Below are 21,792 nucleotides of genomic sequence, written 5' to 3'. Positions count from 1 at the left end.
AATTAGGATCAGGCATATTACAGAAACAATGAAAAAGAATGCATAACCTAACATGTGATTTTACTTTGCCATCTCCACATAATTATCAGAGTTATTAATGCCCGTGGAGAAGAGTTCTTCATTAGAACCATAGACACTCAGCAAGCAGTAACCTGAATTTTTTGGAACCTCATTCTTTAGAAGGAGGGTTTTCTTCTGTGCTTTTGAAGTTGCCCACAAGAGTTATGTCGTTGCTTATAACCAAGGAAACCACAGGAAACTTGGTTGCTAGGAAACCACTGAATTGTCTCCATGAAGATCACCACAGTAGGCTTGGCTTGAATAGAACAGATGCTAGGAAAATAAAATTAGGAAGTTACAGTTACTTTTTTTTAAGCCTGGGATGCCTCTTTAATTGCCAGTTAAATCTTTCCACCTAAGAGAAACTATTTGTCATTTCTGAAAGGCCATTACACAGGTAGAACGGGGGAGGGCCACGACAGGGTGCTGCTTGGGGCGGCTGGAGAGGGGCACCACAGTGTGTGTAAGCCTGAGCTCCAATGTGCACATTCTTTTTTTCCCAATTAACTTGGCTACCTAGGGAAGGGGTATGATGACAGCTACTGAGGGATAGATTATTTTTAAAAACACACACTTGTAATTAACTATTTTCAAACCTGTGACTTCTAACATTCTCTAGTGTACTTTATGCAGATTAGAAGTCTATCCCTCCTTCCTGAATTTTAAAATTTTTAAAAAACTATTAATTTCATAATGTCAATACATACACACACACACACACACACACACACACACAAATATATATGGAAATGATTTTGTCATCCAAGGCATTGATGAACTTGTGGCAATGTGTTCCTTTGGGTAACTGGACTGTGAGAATACCTAACGTAAGAACAAAGAAATGGATAATCTTGGTCCAGCTTCTAAATCATCCACAGTAATCTCCCTCTTATAAAATAGGGTGATTCAAAGTTCCCTTCAAATACCATATTTTCTCATGACCTGTCCTGCACTCTATGGGACATGACGTATTTCTACATCTATCTGAACCTATTTAGACTCTAAGCATATTTCCAGCCTATACCATCTTTGGTAGAAAGAGGATTCATAGTCTAACCACGCCATCACAGGAAGTGACATTTCCTTTTATAGGTCTCAAGCCTAATTCTCAAGGCAATTCTTCTTTTATTCTGGAACTACATTTACCTAATTTACTTCTTGTCTTTCTCTAGTTCTGCTATGCCAGTTTGTCAAGGTCACTTCGTCCCAAAGTTCTCATCTCTTCCACAATATCTATTTTTTGTTTTTCAAGATGAAGTTATGTGAGTAATTCTTATTATTCTTTCTTCTATTTTCTAATGGTTAAAATTTATCGGCCACATAAATCAAGGGTGTATTATATGCTTCTCCACACATAGATTTAGGTTTCTCAATTGATACTCAAATGGATAAAAGCCTCTATACACTTTGTCATGTGAGCAAGTCTTGTGGGACCAATGGAGAGTTTTAAATAAAGGGTATGGCATAAGCCGATAATCAGATTATAATAGATGGCTCTATGATGGCAGAATGATGTAAGTTTTGGTATAGGATTACACGAAAGTAAATAAAATACTTAAGAAACTATTTGTGTATTTCAGAACACACGCAATAGGCTTGTCCTAGTGGGGGGGGGGGGAATCCAGAATATTACTAAACAAATAGTTTACAGATATTCAAGAAACCCAAGGGATTATCTCAGATACAGTCTTAGCAAGGTGACTGGCTTAGTGCAACCCTTTTCATATTGAACTTCTGAGAAGAGTTCTATATCTTCATGGACCAGATGAAAAATCTGGGGCTATTCCAAGGAGAATTGCTGGTACAACACAATCTAAAGACACTCCATGAATAAATGACATACATACCTGTGAGAACATCTATGTTGGCATGACCACCCAGCTATGTCCTTGGCCTTATCCTATTCCCCTTTAGCAGCAACTGCTCAGATAAACATATAGATAATAAGTTCAATAAACCTGAGTACAACACAAATCTGAAAGGGTATTACAAAATCAATATACTAAAAATGAGTAACTGTTTATAAATACAATAATAGCTGCAAATTCGTGAATGGCTATGACTATTATAAGGTACTCCGTACCCTTCGTCTCTAATCCTCACATGGCACTGGCAAACTCAGTATTGTTATTCCCGTTCCAAAAATGAAGAAACTGGTGCTCAGAGAAGTTGTGCAACTTGCTCAGAATTAGTTAATTCGTGACAGAGCCCGAGCTGGAGCCCACGTCTGGTTAGCTCTTTGCCAGTCAGACGGGCTGGTTTATGCTCTGAGAATAACAAGCTCAGTGGTTTACTGCAGGAAATTTTATTACTCACTCACACTCCCTAAGTGGGTCATATGGGGAACTCTGCTTATTACAGTCACTCAGGAAATCTGATGAGTGGTTCTCCTGTCTCCCGTCGGCAGAGGCAGAAAAGGTGGGGTGTGGTGATTCGCAAACTCACTCTTAAAGCTTCTGCACAGGGATGATATGGTCTGTCTACTCACATTTTCAGAGTTAAAAACTAGTGACCTCGCTAAATCTCCAGGGGCCCAAGGGACACAATCTTACTGCACCAGGGAGAAGAGGGGACCTGGAGCGTCTGTGAAAAGCCTCAAGTGATTACCAGGTTCCCTCAGTTCAGTGTCTCCCCACTTCACCTTACTGAATATTCAATAGGATGACATTGAAGAGAGAGAAATGGATGGGCCTCTACTCCACTTGGGGCAAAAGGATACCAGAAGTACAGATCTCACACAGCAAAACAAGACGTAAAAATACTCCGAGTCATCTCTAGAGGAGATATCTATGTGATAAAGCTACCTGAATAGGTTTATTAATATCACTAAAAGTCATGATGTGGATGCACCAATAACAAGTCCCCAGCTTTCAAATCCATGCCTCCTGTCAAAACTTCCTTCCTGGGCTCCAGGCCTCTTCCTCTAACTCAATACTAGACATCTCCATTCGGATATCCAGAGGTACTCAGAATCCCTCATTCCAAAACTGAACTTGTCCTTAAAACATAGCTCAAGAACTTTCTTTTCACACACCTCCATTAACTGACACAGCACCAGCTAACACCTCAAATTAGAAACCACAGACTTGCGTTCTCTCCCTCTTATCTTCTCTGCTTCAAACAGCTGTCTACCAAATTCATTTGATCTTTGCCCAGCAAAGTCTCTCCCTCCTAAGGGCCCCAGCCCAAGTTGGGGTTCCTTTTGGATATATTTAGAACTGTTGCCACAGCCTCTTAACTGATCTCCCTGCTTCTAGTCTAGCCCACTCTAAACCCTTCTGCCTCCTTCAGTCGGAGTAATCTTTCTAAGATGCTGCCTTAAATACACTCTCCCTACTGAAAAGCCATTGACTGCCCTTCCAGTACTTTTAAGGTAAAATTCAAGCCAAGTTGTATGGAACTTAAGACCCTCTGCACTTGGGATTCTACATGCCTGGCTTTATCTTCTGCCCTCCAACTCCCCCTTTGTGGGCACAGAATGACCAGCTACTCTCTAAACATACCAAACATTCTGCTCTTCCACAACGGTGTGTGCCCCTGGACTTGTGTGTCTCTCTCTCTGACATGAGCACCTTTCTCTTCACAGTCTGGTGAATTTCCATTCAATTTTTATGATCCAACTCAAATATCACTTTTCTCAATTACACCTCTCTCTTCAAACACCTCTATTATTATCCTGATCACACTGTGTTGAATTTATTTTTTTACAAGTCTATCTCCTCTACAGACTACATACTGCCATAGGAATTAATTGTCCTAGAACTTAGCATAGGCCCTAAAGTTTTGGAAGAATTAGGATGGAGATAAGCTAGAGAATAAAATGCTAATTGGATGGAACTAATGGTAAAGTGTGCAAAAAGCAAACTTGAGTTACAATGTTCAGAAACTAAGAAAATTGGGGAAATTCAGCGACAAAATTACTTAAGACACAAAAACCAAAGTGTGATTATTAGCAGTATTAGTAGGTAAGATATTATTGGCCTGCTCACTCATTAGAATTCCCTCACGATTGATGACATAAGAAAATAAACTTGAGAGCTTGGGATACCAGGAAGGACAAGTATCGTTCTGAAAGCAGATCATAGTGAACTGCTGGCCTTGGTTAGGTGATTCTAAAATTCTGTGGCTCGCTCTTACTGTGTTGCACCTACCAACTCCTTTATGAAAACTCAGATAGCAGAGAGACAAAATATTAACATCACACCTGACTGCATGCTCTTTGAAGAATTTTAAATGAGCACAAAGGCTAATGTTTCCCCTGAGAGCTATTCTGGCCGTTTTTTTGTTTTTGTTTTTGTTTTTGTTTTTGTTTTTTTTTTTAAACCTACTCATTGCCCCTGGTACATGAGGCCAAAGCAAGATGCTTTTTATAAAACACTCCATAAATGAGGGAGGGGTGTGTTTCATTATCCTGGTGATAATTCTGCATCCCCCTACCCCCGCCCCCATCTGAGAAGAGAGGCATTGAACCCCACTGAGCTGATAAAATAGGCTCAATGAATCCCTACAGTGAGAACAGCACTAGCTGTGGGATTGAACAGATTTCTTATTGCCAAAGCCTGGGTAGCATTTCATTACTGAAGTTGCCTGATTGCTTTGGTTCAAGGCTTTTCCCCAATTCTTTTCTTTCTTTATTTAAAATCACTACAACAAACAAATGAAACAATAACTCAACAAGCAGCAGTGTGGGTTGAGCTCCTCATTACCAGTGACAGCTGCACAAACTTGTAGCCAAAACACCTACTTTTTAAAGCTCACACAAAGCTTGTCATGAATCCCCATAACCTGTCACGACCAAGGGGAAAGTGCACTGCCTGCCCTGGATAGGTGCATGCCATCCAGAATCCAGCAGAAGTTTCCGGAATCAGAGTGCCCAGCCATTCTGCTAATTATGGCAACCTATCGTTCTGATTTCATCTGCTGCCAAGTTATTATTTCCCTAGCTGCACGTAGAGCCACTCTAGATTTCCCTTCTCCCAAAATAAAACTTCTTAGATGCTCTTAGAGCTGCTTCACAGGAGGGTAAATGGCAGAATGTGCTGCTAGCTCATATTAAAATTTCCCCATTCATTAAATTTGTACCTTCTCCCATTATTAAGAGGGCTTCTATATTTCCCTGTCTGTACTTCTCTCATAAAAGTCCCTTTATAAATTCAGTGACTTGTTCCAAGCCACTTAATCATTCTATGTTTCATAAAAAATTTAATAGTATCTAATCCTCTAAGTCCTACTAAAACGGTTCTGTCTAATGTCAGCTGCAAATCAGCCTAAGAGCAAAAATTCATACTTGAAACTCACAGGTTCTGCACCACTTTGCCCCTAATTCAGTGGTCCCCAAATCTTAGTCTTCAGGACAATCACGGGAGAGTTTCTAAACCATCTGCCCAAGACCTGTGCCAAAGAAATGAGTCAGTAGGTCCTGGATGGATGTGGATGGTTCACAGGAGTGTGAACATGGACAAGCACCTGCGGATGATCCTGTTCCAAAACAGAGAACCAGTGAAGAGACCATCAGAACTGGTCCTGGAATAGGTCCCTCGTCATCATCATCCTCATCCTCACATTTGGTGTATCCAACCTAAACAAATCACCACCTTTTAACCTATCAAGATAATCCCATATCCTCCACCATTTCTGCCCTAACTCCATGCATGTGCTGGCGTTAGCACTGGTTTCTTTCTTTCTTAATTTCTTTTTCTTTTTTTTTTTAAGATTGATTGATTGATTGATTGGACAGACAGAGATCACAAGTAGGCAGAGAAGCAGGCAGAGAGAGAGGAGGAAGCAGGCTCTCTGCTGAGCAGAGAGCCCATTGTGGGATTTGATTCTAGGACCTGAGCCAAAGGCAGAGGCTTTAACCCACTGAGCCACCCAGGCAACCCTTAATTTTTTTCTTTTCAGTGTAATAGTATTGTTTTTGCATCACACCCAGTGCTTCATGCAATCCGTGCCCTCCGTAATACCCACCACCTGGTTCCCCCAACCTCCCACCCCCTACCCCTTCGAAACCCTCAGATTGTTTTTCAGAGTCCATAGTCTCTCATGGTTCACTTCCCCTTCCAATTTCCCTCAGCTCCCTTCTCCTCTCCATCTCCCTTTGTCCTCCATGCTATTTGTTATGCTCCACAAATAAGTGAAACCATATGATAATTGATTCTCTCTGCTTGACTTATTTCACTCACTCTTCCAGTCCCGTCCATGTTGCTACAAAAGTTGGATATTCATCCTTTCTGATAGAGGCATAATACTCCATAGTGTATATGGACCACATCTTCTTTATCACTTTGTCCGATGAAGGGCATCTTGGTTCTTTCCACAGTTTGGCGACCATGGCCGTTGCTGCTATAAACATTGGGGTACAGATGGCCCTTCTTTTCACTCCATCTGTATCTTTGGGGTATATACTCAGTAGTAGCACTGATTTCTTGATCTATATATGTGTTTTCAGCCAAAAACTGGAGAAAAAAATTCCCTATAATTACAGCCTAATTTGCTGGTTCTTTGACACTCCAGCTAGTTCCGACTAGGGAGAATCCCCTCCACTCAGTCCCAATGACAGCCTGAACTTCTACCAAAACCCAGATAGAGCCTCCCAGAAGAACAAAGAGATCTATCTAAAAAAGACTGAAGGGGCACCTGGATGGTTCCGTAGGTTAAGCTTCTGCCTTCAGTTCAGGTCACAACCCCAGGATCTTGGGATTGAGTTCCACATCAGCCTCGATGGGGGGGCCTGGTTCTACTTCTCCCTCTCCTCCCAACTGCAGCTCTCTCTCGCTATCTCTCTCTCTCTCTCAAGTAAATAAATAAAATCTTTTTAAAAATTTAAAATTTTTAAATTAAATTAAAATTAAATTTTTAAATTTTTAAAGTTTAAAATTTAATTTAATAAAATTAAATTTAAAAATTTAAAAGATTTTTAAAAGAAGACTAAAAACAGATGAAATCTACCATCTCTGATCCCCTGGATACATGTTATCCCCCACTTCTATACCTGAGCCTTCAGACATCTGAAGTACTCATCTGGACCAGTACTTCATCTGAGAGATTAAGGCCCTTAGCTCTTCTACTAGATGAGTTTGTGAGGTCAAAACCACAACACTTGCTCTGCTCCCCATGTGAGAAATTGTTCTTACTATATCTCACTTTGTTGCTATGATGTCATTGGTTAGACTCAGGGTCATTACAAGAAAGATTCCTATGAAACTCTATTGTAACTATTATAATGATGTCGGCAAGGATATGGTTCACTAATTTAACTGATGTCCTCCTTTTTTTTAAAAAAAAAAGGATTTTTATTATTTGTTTGACAGAGAGAGAGAGCAAGAGAGAGAGAGCGAGCGCACAAGCAGGCAGAGCAGCAGGCAGAGGGAGAGAGAGAAGCAGGCTCCCCATTGAGCAAGGAGCCTGATGCAGGACTCCATCCCTTGACCCTGTGATCAAGACCTGAGCTGAAGGCAGCCACTTCACTGACTGAGCCACCCAGGCACCCCTACCCGATTTCCTCTTAGTAAGAGCCTTTGGGGAGAAATTCTTGTCGGGTCTTGATACCAAAAATAGACTTATTACTCATGAGCAATTGATTTGTTTGTTTGTTAACTCATGGAAACTGAATCTTATAAGAGGATAACTTCTGTTCTTGCTTTTGACTGCTAGTAAGCAGAGCCTGCTTCTAGTATTATGATACATGTTTTAAGTCATATTTCCAGCAACAATGTCCCCAGTGTTTATTTTTCTATTTTCTTTCATCCCCAATACTCTCATTATAGTTCTATCTCTCATAGACTCTTCTAATTTTCTGAAGAACTGAGGCATATTCCTGACTGCATCCCATCTTGCTCCTCTGAACCCAAGATATCATGGTAACTCAAAGGCTAAGGATGGCAACCTGTCCACAAGCATGTCTTACACATCCACTGTTGCTCAGAAAAACTGCAGCTCCTCTGAGGAAGTAGTGAGGGACTATGACGTAATACAGAGTGCCTGCTCTTGAGGTATCTACAGTGTAGCTGAGGAAAGAAGACTGGCACATATACAAAAATAAAACACACTACAAGGGTGAAGGTTAAAACCAAGGTGGTGGAGATGATTAATGCTTCCTTCAAAGATGAAGGAAGTCAAGGAAGGCAAGAACAATTAGATGTTTCCTGAAAGAGAGAGGACTGGAATTTGCACATAGATCATGGACAGAATTTAAAGTTTCAGGTTTACAGATGAGAAGCAAGAGAGCCTGGACCAGATCATTTACAGAGTATGGTCTGCAGCGTGTCCAGTGTAGTGTAGTACACAGTACAGCATGGTGCAGAGGGGCAGTGAAAAGAGAAGAAAGTTGAGGTGAGACAGGAATGAGTTCGAATCCTGACCTGACATGGGCAAATTCCATAAGGGGATTCTTTAGCCTCTCAGAATCCATTCCCTCCTTTGTAAATTGGGATAATGATGTCTATCAAGTCTCACTTGTATAAACATCAGAGATAAACTGTGTAGAAGAGCTATGCAACTCCAAGCACACCTTCAGCACTCAGAAGTTAGCCATCCCTATGACAAGGGTGACAAGCCTAGAGACGAGGTTTAGTGTCTCCAGCATGAGGATTCCATCGTCCTATGGCAGCTGCTAACCCTGAGAAGCAGAGACATGATTACAGAGTTGGGGACAGAGGGTGGGTGGCCCTGTAAGTTAGCAGATAACTTTGGACTTGATAGAGGAGGAAAGAATGAGCTATTTAGAGTTACCGAACAGGGCAGTGACACGATGAAAGCAGTGTTTAAGGAAGATTAATGTGGTCATGGAGGAAGAGAAAGAGCGAGAAAATCCTACAGGCGTGGACGCTAACTAGAAGGCTGTTGTAGTGATGGGCACAAAGTGACAAAATCCAGGATGTGGAGGACTGCAAAAGGGAGCCTTGGAGACACTTTAAAGAAAATGTTTGTTCCTTTTTTGGGGGATGATTTTGTGATTGACTATGTAGGGGAGATGAATGAGTCAAAGGTCAAGTCTAATCACAGTAATTCTCCTACTAATTGCCTGCTGTTTGTCTATATCTCCCACTAGATTCTGAACTCTAGAAGGGAAAAGGACATCGCTATCTCATTCACCAGAGCCTAGCATAGTATTTTAAGCATAGAAGATATTCGTAATATTTTTAAATATTTTCCATTAATGAATAATGAATCATGAGTGAATTTTATTCATGGAAAATAAATGAAATGAATAAATAAATAAATAACACTAATGACTGCCATCAATAAAAACAGAGTGAAGATTCACTGAACACTTTTACTGAACATTTTGTAAGGTTTTAGGTAACTTATTTTATTTCAATCCTAACAAAATCCCTATATAGTAGATACTGCTGTTGTCTTCATTTAAAATGAGGCACACTGGGCGCCTGGGTGGCTCAGTGGGTTAAAGCCTCTACCTTCGGCTCAGGTCATGATCTCAGGGTCCTGGTCTGCTCAGCAGGGAGCCTGCTTCCTCCTCTCTCTCTCTGCCTGCCTCTCTGCCTACTTGTGATCTGTCTCTGTCAAAGAAATAAATAAAGTTCAAAAAAATTTAAAAAAATAAATAAAATGAGGCAGAGCAAGTTTAGGCAATGTACCCAAGGTCACTCAATGAGAAAATGACAGAGCCAGGATTCAAACTTATGCCTTCTGAAGCCAAAGCCTGTGGACTTTCTCGAGAAAGCGGGACTGGGCCTTGGTAAAAGAGAAAGTCCTGTCAAAAGAAAAACAGAAATCATGAGAACCAGTTAACTTTTTATACCTTGCACTTAATAAACCTCTACTCTTCATATCAATTCCATGGGTAGATATTTCCTTAGGTTTACATTGACCACCTACTGTGAATAAGCAAGTTCTCTAAAAAGAAAAAAGGAGGCTCTTGGTTCTCAAAGACAGGAATCTTGTGCTGGAGAAAGTAGTTGTGACAAGTAAAGTAAGCCAAAAGATAACAAACAGTAAAAGACACACGGCAAACCTGCCCTTAAATATTTAGCAAGGAGGGTGCAGATGAAGAAATGTTAGGACTTGGGGAACAGGGGTGAATGCTATCATGTTCCTTTGCCCCCATGCTTCTCTAATTCTATTTTCTCACTTCTTTCCCCATCTACACTCCTCCTTATAAGGCTGCACAAAACACATTAACCCATTTCAAGAGGTTTTTTGTTTGTTTGTTGTTTTTACAAAAATCCTCCTTTCCAGGCATTTGATGACACTTTTGAATAAGTGACTTAGGAAGTGAGTACGTGGCATATCAGCCAGTAAATCCAGGGTACTTGCAGCTACACACACACTGCCTGCTTCGCGCCCATGTACGGTGATTCTGTAGTAAACAGTTTCAACTGAATTAAGAATTTCTCAGCTTCTACATTAGAACTAGTTCTATGAAGTATTTTAGGTATCTCTATACTACAAGAGCCATCACAGACCAAATGTACACAGAGGAAACATTTATAGAGATGAATCTAAGGCAATGAACATTATCCAGTTTCTCAGAAAGCTAAAAATACCCCAAATAAAGACATTTACATACAATGGGAATACTTAAATATAGGTACTATATCTTTTGTCACCTTAATAAGAGGATGCAAAATATGTAACTTATCTTTAGATTACAGATTTAGTCGCACCTTAGAATCAACTGGAGAGCTTTTAAAAATACCAATTCCTTGAGCCCCACCCCACATGAATTAAATTAGAATCACTGAGGGTTGGGCCAGAACATCAGACTCTTTGTTAAATGAGTCAGATGATTATAATGTAAAACCGGGATTGAGAACCACTACTTTAGATTATGACTCAGAGACATCTTTATGAATATCAGTTATTTCTGTAGTCACTGCCCATAGCTGTAGGAAGGGATGGAGAATTGTTGGCATTCTAGACTGATGATTTAGCTTGCCCAAACTGTTGATCTCTGAGAGGGCAGAGGTCTTCCTCCCAGTATTAGTGAGTCCTGACTCTGTGCAGGTACATTTCCTCAGTGTATACTTCTCCACACTTGGTTTCTGCTGAAAGAACCATCTTCTTATCTATCCCCAAGCACCCAGGGAAAACTTTCACAACACCAACCAACCAGTGGTAGTATATCCAACTCTCATGTCTTTGGTTCACCATCTTGTGTTCATTCTGATTACTCAGGAGCTGGCTCCTCATCTTTAAAGCAGGGAAGGTTATGGCTCACACTGTTTACAGGGACCAATCCAGCATAGAAACAGAAAAGCTGCAAAAGCTGGTCTCTGGATAATGCCAGAGATGATCATTTCTGAAATATTTGCTAACTGCCAGGCACTAGATTAAGTGCTTTTCACAACATTATCTCATTTGATACTCACAGGAACCCTGGGAGTGAGTATTTTGTTCAGGGTCCTGTCATTAAAACCAAAAACCAGGCTAGAAATTTCAAACCAAGGAGGTTTACTTACAGGGAATTTGTTACACAGATATTAGAGGATTAAAAGAGAAATAAGGATGCTGAGGTAATCCAGGTCTTAGTTACTGCAAGAAATAGCTAACAGTCTTCAGGCTGGAAGAAAAGAGGAGATGTGAGGCTTGACAGAACTTATAAATACAGAGGAAGAGTCCTCAAACGGTTAGTGCTCAGAAAGCTGAAAGGGCATGACTGGTATGAGGAGTATAAAAGAAACAGAAATCTGGAGACTGCCCTGGGATGTGCTGTTGAAAAGATGCTGACAGGATCCAAAAATAGGAAGGTAGTCTTGTCTTCCAAACTCCCACCTCTCCATCTCCCACCAGTGTCTCGCACTGGCAAAGCTAACTGGGAGCCAGCGAAAAAATGAGTTTGAGAAATGTGGTCCACAGAGTTCCCTCTCAGCATCTCAGCTATAGAACGGTATAAAAAGGGAAGGATTTAGAGATGAGAAACAGTAGGTAAATAATTGGCACTGGAACATATTACCATTTTCCCTAATTTATGGACGCATGGGAAAAAAAAACTAAGTAACTTGCCCAAGGTTACACAGGCAACGAATAAAGGAGAGCAAATCCCAATCTGTTACCACATCTATACTTCTAACTTCTGGGCAGCTTCCATGTGGTACAGCCTTAATGATTTTTTTTTATTCTTTTTTTTTTTTAAGATTTTATTTATTTATTTGACAGACAGAGATCACAAATAGGCAGAGAGGCAGGCAGAGAGAGAGAGGAGGAAGCAGGCTCCCCGTGGAGCAGAGAGCCCGATGTGGGGCTCGATCCCAGGACCCTGGGATCATGACCTGAGCCGAAGGCAGAGGCTTTAACTCACTGAGGCCACCCAGGCACCCCAGCCTTAATGATTTTTAAACCATGAAATAATCACATTCCTTCATGAGAGTTAACATTCATTGAAAATCTTCCATGTGTCTCCAGCTTTGGACTAAACCCTTTACACAGATTACTTTATTTAATTCTCACAGCAATACGATGAGGTGGGTACTACACTATCATTATCATCGTTGGCGGCAATAGAACAGTGACCAATATCATGGGTCATGAGCTCTGAACTTTCAAGCACCTGGATTCAAATTCCATTATTACTAGTTATTAGCTGAATCTGCCATGGATAGTTATTTAACTTCTTTTAATGCTTCAGTTCTCTCACATATAAAATGGGTTTATCAACAATACTTAGCTAAGCAGTTGTAGGGAGGCATCAGGTGGCATAGTCGGTTAAGCGTCTGCCCCTAAAGTCATGTTTTAAAAGAAAATTTCATTGAATTATATATTCTAAAGATCATCTATATGTACTGATTTTTAAAGCAGAATAAAGGATATATAGTAAATAATTTAGGAATAAAGAAAATTCTATTTATGGAACTAGCAGCTCTGTATCATCGATGACTCGAAAGGAAACATCACTTTTTGAAAGAGGACTTGATAGCAACATGAACTAGGGGAATGTGTCAGGCTGGGATGGTAGCCTTGCAAAGATCTGTTGCATTTCTGCTCACTGGCCACTTAATCTTAAATTGGTTACCTCTTAGAGCATCAGTTGACAGACGGGGGTTAATGAAACGTGTGTTTCTGTAGAGTATCAGAAGTTTAGTCCTGCCATTTACCATCTATACATCCTCCAGTAAATTACTTAACCTGGTGCTTAGTGTCCTAGTCCATAAACTGGCAATAACAATATGCCCACCTTGTGGCGTTGTGAGGATCAAAGGAGCTAAGACATGTAAAGTGCTTCAGTAATGTCTGGCACAAACTAAATGTTATGGAAGTGTTTGTGATTGCAGCATTGTGTAAGGATTAGGTTAACTTTTATCACCTATAAAATGGGGTTAACAACTGTAGCTTGTGCTTACCGAATGCTTAGTCAGTATTTTAATATAATATCTCATTTAATATAATTATTTCCTTTATAATTATTTACAACTGTTATATTATTATATTATGTTATATAATTATATAGCATTATTTACAATGTTATAATCATTCACAACTGTTTTATTTTTTTTTAATATTTTATTTATTCAAGAGAGGAGAGAGAGAGAGAGAAAGAAAGCAGGAATGGTGGGTGAGGGGAGGGGCAGAGGGAGAGGGAGAAGCAAGCTCTCCACTAAACAAGGACACAGGAGAAGGGGAAAAAGGCGGGGGGGGGGGGGGGGGGGGGAGGAAGCAAACCATAAGAGACTCTTAACCATAGAGAACAAACTGCGGGTTGAGGGAGGGAGGTGGGGGGTGGGGGATGGACTCGATGAGCATCAAGGAGGACCTTGTTGTGATGAGCACCGGGTGTTATGCGTAAGTGATGAATCACTGAATTCTACTCCTGAAACCATAGATGTTAACTAACTGGAATTTAAATTTTAAAAAAATGAAATAATAAAAAATAAATAAATTTTTAAAAACTAAACGTAAAAAACAAAACACACACACACACACACACACACACTCATGGCTGTGGTTTGGGGGACTTGGTTAGTAGCACTCTGACATGATTTTCCTGCATGAGCTGGAATAACTTTCTCACTTGGGAAAGGAAAACACAGCAGCACAGGAACACGAAATGTCCTAGGCTGGGCAAGAGCTCCCATTCCTCTCCCAGAGGTGCCAATGACAAAAATTCTAAAGAACAATTTGTTTAATATTGACTGGCTAGCCCGGGCCTAGGATTCTGCAAGACCATACATTGTAGGAACATCTGGGGACAGAATGGGCCTTTGCTGGAATAAAATAAAAGGACTGCTCAAATTAGAAATTAATAAATGCAAAAAAAGAGCAGATCATTTAAACTGTTCAACAGTAATAAAATTGTTTTCTTTAAAAACTTGTTAGACCATTTTTATGCTTATTCTTCTTTCTTCAAAAAAAGAAGGGCTTCAACTTTACAATTGAAAAGACGACTTCATAATAGCACCAATTTTATTTCTAATAGCGTTTCACACATACTAGACATTCTCAATTCTGTCTCACTGCCCTTAACAGCTCTTCATTAGATTATACAAAATATTGTTTCCTCCTTACCATTTAGCATCTTCAAATAATATCAAAGAAACATTAACTCTCCCTTTAGTTTCTGCTCAGTCAAGCTGTGTGTAATTAGCTCCTTTAATCTTTTCTCTAAATAACTCTCTCCGCTCTCTTAAACAGTCTGTGGTGCATTCTCGGAAGTTTCTTGAATTTGCTGCATTTGATGAGCTGCGTTACCTTTGGCTTTACAGGTAATACCACAAAAACTATGGGCAATACAGTTGATTGCCTACCCTGCAGAATATCCACGGGGAAGTGAGGACACCGCAGGTCTACAAGACATATGTCACATGTAACGTGCAGGCTCCCAGGTATATAAAGCAACAGAGATAAAAGGCCAGAATCCCCAAGCTCCCTCAAGTTACCAGCAAGGGCCCCCGTGCAATTGTGACTCAATCAGCAGGAGCCTTTAACCAAAAACAGTTACATTTTAACCATGCCCCAGAGTCCACTAAGAAAGCTTTAAATGGGATTGAGAGAGACCAAAGGAAAAGGAAGGAGACAGGCAGGGAGATACAGACAGCTCTGAGACAGTACAGGAGAATGCTCGAGGAACACTCTTTAATTGTTTAATTCTCTTTCAAGCAAATCAATTTGCACTATATGAGAAAGACGTGTAGGCTATCTAATTGTAAAATTCATCATATTTTTTTAATCACCAGATCCACCTGATCTGTATGTATCTGAGGTCAAGCCCCTAAGAGACAGGAATGGTAAGTACCTAGTAGAGGCTCTAACACCGAAACATTTCTGGAACAAAACAGGGGGATTTGTGGGTTGGTGGTTAGGTTCTTTTTCCTTCCCTTACTGCCCACTCCCCTCTCCAAAGCTATAATGGACCCACACTTGGAGAGAACAGAAATGGTTTTTGATTAAAGTTACAAAATGATTTAATAACGGAGAGAACCTCCCCCCCCCTTGCCTTATGTGGTATTTTTTTCATAAGAGCTCCTGTGCCAGGCTGTGGTACAGAAAATAAGAGCTAAAATCTATGACAAAAACTAAAATACACTTTAACATAATGATGGGGGGGAAAATGTCACCATTTTGTACAAAATGAATTGCTCAATAAACAACAAAGTAGGTTCGAGAAGGAAGAAAGAACCAATTTTGACTGTATTCTAGGGACTATGGAGATGATGTCTCAGTAGAAAGATGGGGAAGAGGAAGGAACATACGGGGGGAGGGGGTGGGTAAGAAAAGAACTTTGGGGCCAAATCCCAAATCTGTTGTTTGCTGGCCATATAAGCTTGGACAGTTCCCTAATCTACTATTCAACTTCACCTTTGTAAAAATGGGTGTAAGAATAACAGTCAACTGTGCTTGCCACGCAGAATATCAACACTTTACCTGAATTTACTCATTTAATCCTCACAAAATCCAGGAGCTAGATATCACTATGAGAGGTAATTCGCGTAAGTTGCTTAGAACAGTACTGAGCACATGATGAACGTGAGACCAGTCAGTCTTGACTAGCATTCTGTCACTACCACCATTTTGAAGACAAGTTAAAATTAGGCACATGGAGCTATGTCATTTGACCACCGTCATGCAAATCATAACTGGCAAAGGCAGGATTTGAATCAGAAAGTCTATTCCGAGAGAACAAGTGACTAACTTCTCCGTAGTGTGAAGAAGTATGGCCTCTATTAATAAAATAATAGCTAGGGCATGTGCCTGATTAGAGGAGATTTACATACCCTGGCAGTGGACTCAGTCCAGGGGTCATACATGTAAACAAAACATGGTGCTGGCCAACTTGCTTATAATATAGAGAGGAAGTCAAATTCATAAATAAGTCACTGAAGTACTCTGAGAAGTGCCATGTGGGAATGAGGGTAAGGAAATGGTCCCTACCTTATTGAATTGTCAGCACAATCAACTGATGTATGTCAAATGCTTCAGCTAGCATCTGGAACATAGTAATTAGTATAAATACACTAGCTGTTGGCATTATCGCTATTACAGTGTTCTGAGTGAGGGTATACACATTAAAAAAAAAAAAAAAAAAAAGAGAAGAAGTAGTAAATTGATAGCCTGTGAGCCAAATCCAACTTCCAGTCTTGTCTTTCTTGGCCCACACAGTGTGTATTTTTGTTTGTTGTTTTTTGTTGCCTTTTCTTTAACGGGAATGAATTGGCAACATTTCCAAATTAGAAATACATATAAAAATCCAGATTTCCAGTGTCTCTTAAAAAAATCAAAATCTGGAAACACATTTCTGCCTGGCAAACATTAGCAAAAGCCAGGCATTAACAGCTCCAAAGGCCTGGGTGTCCCCATCTCATTGTATGGTGTAGAGACCAACTTGGAAGCAGGAGGCCCAGGGTTCCAGTTGCACAACATCTTGTGAAAAGGGAATGATGCAGGACTCTTGGCCAGAAAACATGCAGAAATTCCCCTCTGATCTATATCTTTCCTAATAAGTTTTTTACGGGATTTTCGTCACCATTATGAATGGGGCTTTTTTTCTCTCATTTTTATATCTAAGTGGATATTGCTAAATTTCTAAAGAGATGAGAATAAGGGCACTGACAATGTTCCTAATTTCATAAACTCTAAGCAAACCAGAGAATATAAAACCTGGTCTCACTTAAAAAGAAGACAAGGATTCCCAAGTAAGTTAAAGAATTATCATTTGACCCAGAAATTCCACTCCTAGATAGATACGAATAATTGAAAACAGCTTTCTAAACAAAAACTTTTATAAAACTGTTCATAGCATAATCATTCACAATAACCAAAAGGTAGGCACAACCCCAATGTCCATCAACTGATGGACAGACAAAAATGTGGTATATCCATATAACACAATATTCAGCCATAAAAAAAATATTGATACCTGCTACAACATAGATGAACCTTCAAAACATTATGCTGAGTGAAAGAAGCCAGACATAAAAGGCTACTTCCATTTATATGAAAAACCCTGAAATAGGCAAATTCATAGAGACGGGAATAGAAAGCAGGTGAGTGGTAGCCAGGGGCTGGGGGAGGGCGACATAAGGAGTGACTATTTTAATAGATACAGAGTTTCGTTTTGGGGGATGAAAAGGTTCTGTAACTGGATAACCTGACAGGAAAAACTGTAAATGTACTAAATGCCACCGCATTTTACACTTTAAAATGGTAAATATTACATGTATTTTACCACAATTTTTAACAAAAGGACTGTTCACAGGACTTAGGTTCTCAAAGTGCAGGGGATAGGTTCTCTTTTGCCAAAGTATCTTTGTTCAGTAAGCTTCTCTTAAATAAGTGATTGGCTTAATTACAACCATATGAATATCAGATAATTAGCAAGTGAAAGAAAGCATGTCCTAACTGCTCCTCACTAAAGGCAGGGGTCATTGATACTAACAATATTTTCTGACCAAAAAAACATCTGGATATGTTTGCCATTATAAATGTACAAATTAATTCATTAAACCAAAGGACTTCCAACTCCTCTTCTAAGAACATAAAAATGAACAATCACACCTCCAGAATCTCTTCTGACACAGACAGTGAATCCAATATGGGCAGTTACACTGAAAAAGCAGGTACTATTGGTCTATGCTCTACTTACAAGGCCCACCACATAAACAAAATGTCTGAGGGACTCAGTTCCCAGCCTTGATGTTTCCAAAGTCCACACCACTCATAAAGCCCTCCCTATATTTAAAGGTAGCTCTTCTATACCTACCCTATTTCTACTTTTTCCCTTATTGAACATCTCCAAGTCATTCAATTCCTCCCTTCTATCCTATAATTTCCATAATATTAAGCAACCTACACTCTCTTCCTGGGATGCTCTCTAGTTTTTTCAATGCCCTTAAGGACAGCATCAGAAACAAGGCTCAATGTTCCAAATGTGATCCACAAGTGCCAGAGAAGGATTTCCAGAGTTCTAAAATCTTCATGTCTATTGATGCAGTTTAACTTAATAGTTAGGGGTGCCTGGGAGGCTCAGTTGGTTGACATCTGCCTCTGACTCAGGTCCTGATCTTGGGGTCCTGGGATTAAGCCCTGCAACTGGCTCCCTGCTCAGCACAGAGTCCGTTTCTCCCTCTCCCTCTGCCCCTCCCCCATTTGTGCATTCTCTCTCTCTCAAATAAAATCTTTAAAATTAATTAATATTTAATTTGGGAAGATATGAGGCATGTTATTTGGTCTCCTATTGGGTTTGTTACCAACTAAAACTTGAGGGTGGCTATATTTTTTTTCCAAGCAATGTAAGAGGGAGACAGAGTCACAACTTCATATACCAAAGAAAGGACAGAAGGTAAGAATGGGGAGAGTGGGTCTGGAGAGGCTGGAAAAGGAGAGTGTTATGAGCTGGTTATCTGGACCAGGGTTGCTAGGACTCCTACCACTGGGCTTTCTGTCTCCTCAATAGTTGCGCATGTCATCTTGAAGCACTGCATCTAGTATTGAGGCTTTGCTCTCCAGACGCAATTCTAAAACCTTAGCCAGCACTGCCTCATCGAACTCTCACCATAAAGCCATGAAACAGGTTTAGAGAAATGAAGTCACTGCCCAAGATAGTACAGACAGTTTGTGGCAACGTCTTGGTTCACACACAGGTCTTCCTGACCTCATAGACTTTGCTCTATAAGGTGATGTTGTAAAGGAAGATACACAGAGATGTCATAGAGGAGTTCAACTCACTGGGCACAAAATCTTCCCGCCAGAACTGGTCCTGCCATACCCAACAAGCAGAGTACAATGGTGTCCCAGGGACTCACGAGATCTGGAGGACCACCCATCAAACCAAAGCAGGGCTACCCTTGAATCGTTATATAACAGCAAATATTATCTTGTAAGGAAATGGCTCTGTTGTCTGAAAAAGATGAAGCAGTAGGAATAATCTGTGTCAAGAGAAGCAGGATTTTCTTTGTTTGTTTGGCGATTCATTTAATTTCCCCTTCACCTCCATGAGTCCTACCCCGACTCTACAATACACATGAGACATCCTGACTCTGTGCTCCCACTCTATCATACCAGTTTATTACATTCCATTCTCTTGTCTTTCTCCTCCACTAAAATTGCAGAACTTCAAGTACGGGGACCATATATGACTTGTCTTGGTTTTCCTAGAACTTATCAGGGTACCTAAAATAGAACAGGTATTCAGGAAATAAATATTCTGCATAGTTTTTCTTTCAGAGCGGAAGAGGAAAACATTGTAGTGAGGTGGCCATTTGGGAGCCATTTTGCAAGGCAACATTACAGAGGCAGAACATCCTCAAAACGACACATTCACTCTCTAAGAGGAAAAGTGTCCCTATAGACTGGAGAGCTACCTGGCTGTTCTCTCCAAAGAAATCTTAAATATACAAACTAAAATCAGTGAAACCATTTTAGGATTAAATTTTTTCTTAAAGAAATCCCTCCCCAAAATGTCCATGCAGTGAAGTTAACAAGTGTGAGCGCTGAGAAGAGGTAAGAAAAATCTTAATAAAGCAATTATAGAAGAAGCCAGGTCTGTCTCCTTCGTGTGGTTCTGGGTATATAACTTTCCAGAGGAAGGTGAATCTTATTTAGATATACATATGCCACTCTTCACTGCTTTCTCATTATTTCTGAAGCATTCCCCACAATATTCATCAACCTCCAGAATTTTTATTAGAGAAGAAGCCCCCAGTGAAGGATCTGTCTTCCCTATTCATTTATATGAGCAGTCTGATTGTGTGTATTTATTTGTGGTGGCTCTGGGGTAGGCTTACAGAGGTGAGAGCATAGGCTAAGGTATACCCAAGCCATGACGTGGAGATATACAGGTGCTGTGGAGGGGACACTGGCTAACAAATAGGAAAATCAGTCTTAAATACATCACCTTATTTCTTCGTCCCCCAGTGTTTTCCCCTTTAAAATGGAAGATGGCTAAGTTCACCTCTAGGTCTCTCCTACTTTTAAAGTTGTACGATCTTAAGAATAGGAGAGGGCTTTTAGCTACTCACAATGTCTGAAAAATCAATATGCTATCTTCTCCTAAAGTTATAGATAACACATAGTCCTTTAGCATCTAAGGATGCTTTCCTTCTATTTTTCTGAGATACAAAAGATCAGTAACAATCAGGGGCCATCCAAAGAGGACTACCTGTTCTCCTTTTGGAATACCAAACTCTGAATGCCAAAAAGGATGACAAGAGGTGGCAGTCAGGAAACAGAAATTCTCAAAAAGCCAATTCAGTCCAAGTGTGACATTTTAGGTATATCAGTATCTGTTAGGAAATCACGTATTCTCTGTAAGTTCTTTACATTTCAGTTTTACAGGGCTGAAAAAGCAAGGAATTGCTTCAGAATATATTATCTTAAGTATTCAGCAAAGGGAACCTTGAAATTGAATCCTATAACCATACAGGTAACAGTAAAGTTTAATGTCCTGCTTTATCAATCCAAATCTCTACCTGTTGCACTTCTATAAACATGCACATTTTTAACATCTAATTTCTCTATATTCTTCCACCACAAATATATTGACCAAAATAGTAACTTACACATGTTTCTATCATAAGTTGACAGTTAAATAACCAACATAAACTTCTACACTGAGAAAGGATATCAAAATTCAAGCTGTAAAAACTTGTTTAGAGAAAAAGTAAGCCTGTTTTAATTGTATCTCAATACTTGAAGTAGTCTTCTCTTAATATCTGCAGAGTATTTTATGCTACCATTCAATGCAAATCAAAGCAATAATGTACATTTTCTTAAGTAAACTGCCATTATTAACATCACTTTATATAAAGAAAAGAGTAAATTCAAAAGATTCATGTTCATGAAATGTTTCCATAGCTTAAATAGCAAATATGTCATTTTTTTAAAAGGATGTCATAATTGTTTAAGAAATTGTCTTATAGAATTGAAATGAAAGAATATTCCCTAAACTTCTGTAAATATAACTTCCTAAGATAGAAAAAATGTTCTTCAATCTTAAGGAATATTAAAAATAAATTACAAACCAAGATGTAGCAATTTTAGACTAGATATTTAGCTAAAAGAAATAAGGAATCACTTCAACTGCATTTCTCTGAATGGTTATGTTTCCATGGCAACTATCTCTTTCCTTCCCCGCTTCCTAATATCCTCATCAATCAATATTTTCTGATAATTGTTTCCATGGAAATTTGAACTTGTTTATTTTTCCCTAGCCTACATCGCCACCTTCCCAAAAGATGAGCCAAAAATTTTGGCTCATGATTTTTCAGTAAAATTCAATTTAGAATAGCCAGCACTTTGGGGACAAATTATTTTTAAATGGTTTATTGTCATTTTGTGTTTCTC

At 39.6% G+C, this 21,792-nt stretch overlaps 1 protein-coding gene across 6 annotated transcripts in view; it reads right to left on the bottom strand.

The window, feature by feature from the left end:
* The window catches only part of PDE4B (phosphodiesterase 4B), a 551,888-nt gene that overhangs the window by 281,078 nt on the left and 249,018 nt on the right, over positions 1-21,792 (bottom strand). The window lies entirely within an intron of this gene.

Source organism: Mustela nigripes, chromosome 14 (assembly GCF_022355385.1).
Source record: "Mustela nigripes isolate SB6536 chromosome 14, MUSNIG.SB6536, whole genome shotgun sequence".
NCBI lineage: Eukaryota > Metazoa > Chordata > Mammalia > Carnivora > Mustelidae > Mustela > Mustela nigripes.
This window is presented reverse-complemented; position numbering and strand designations above follow the sequence as displayed.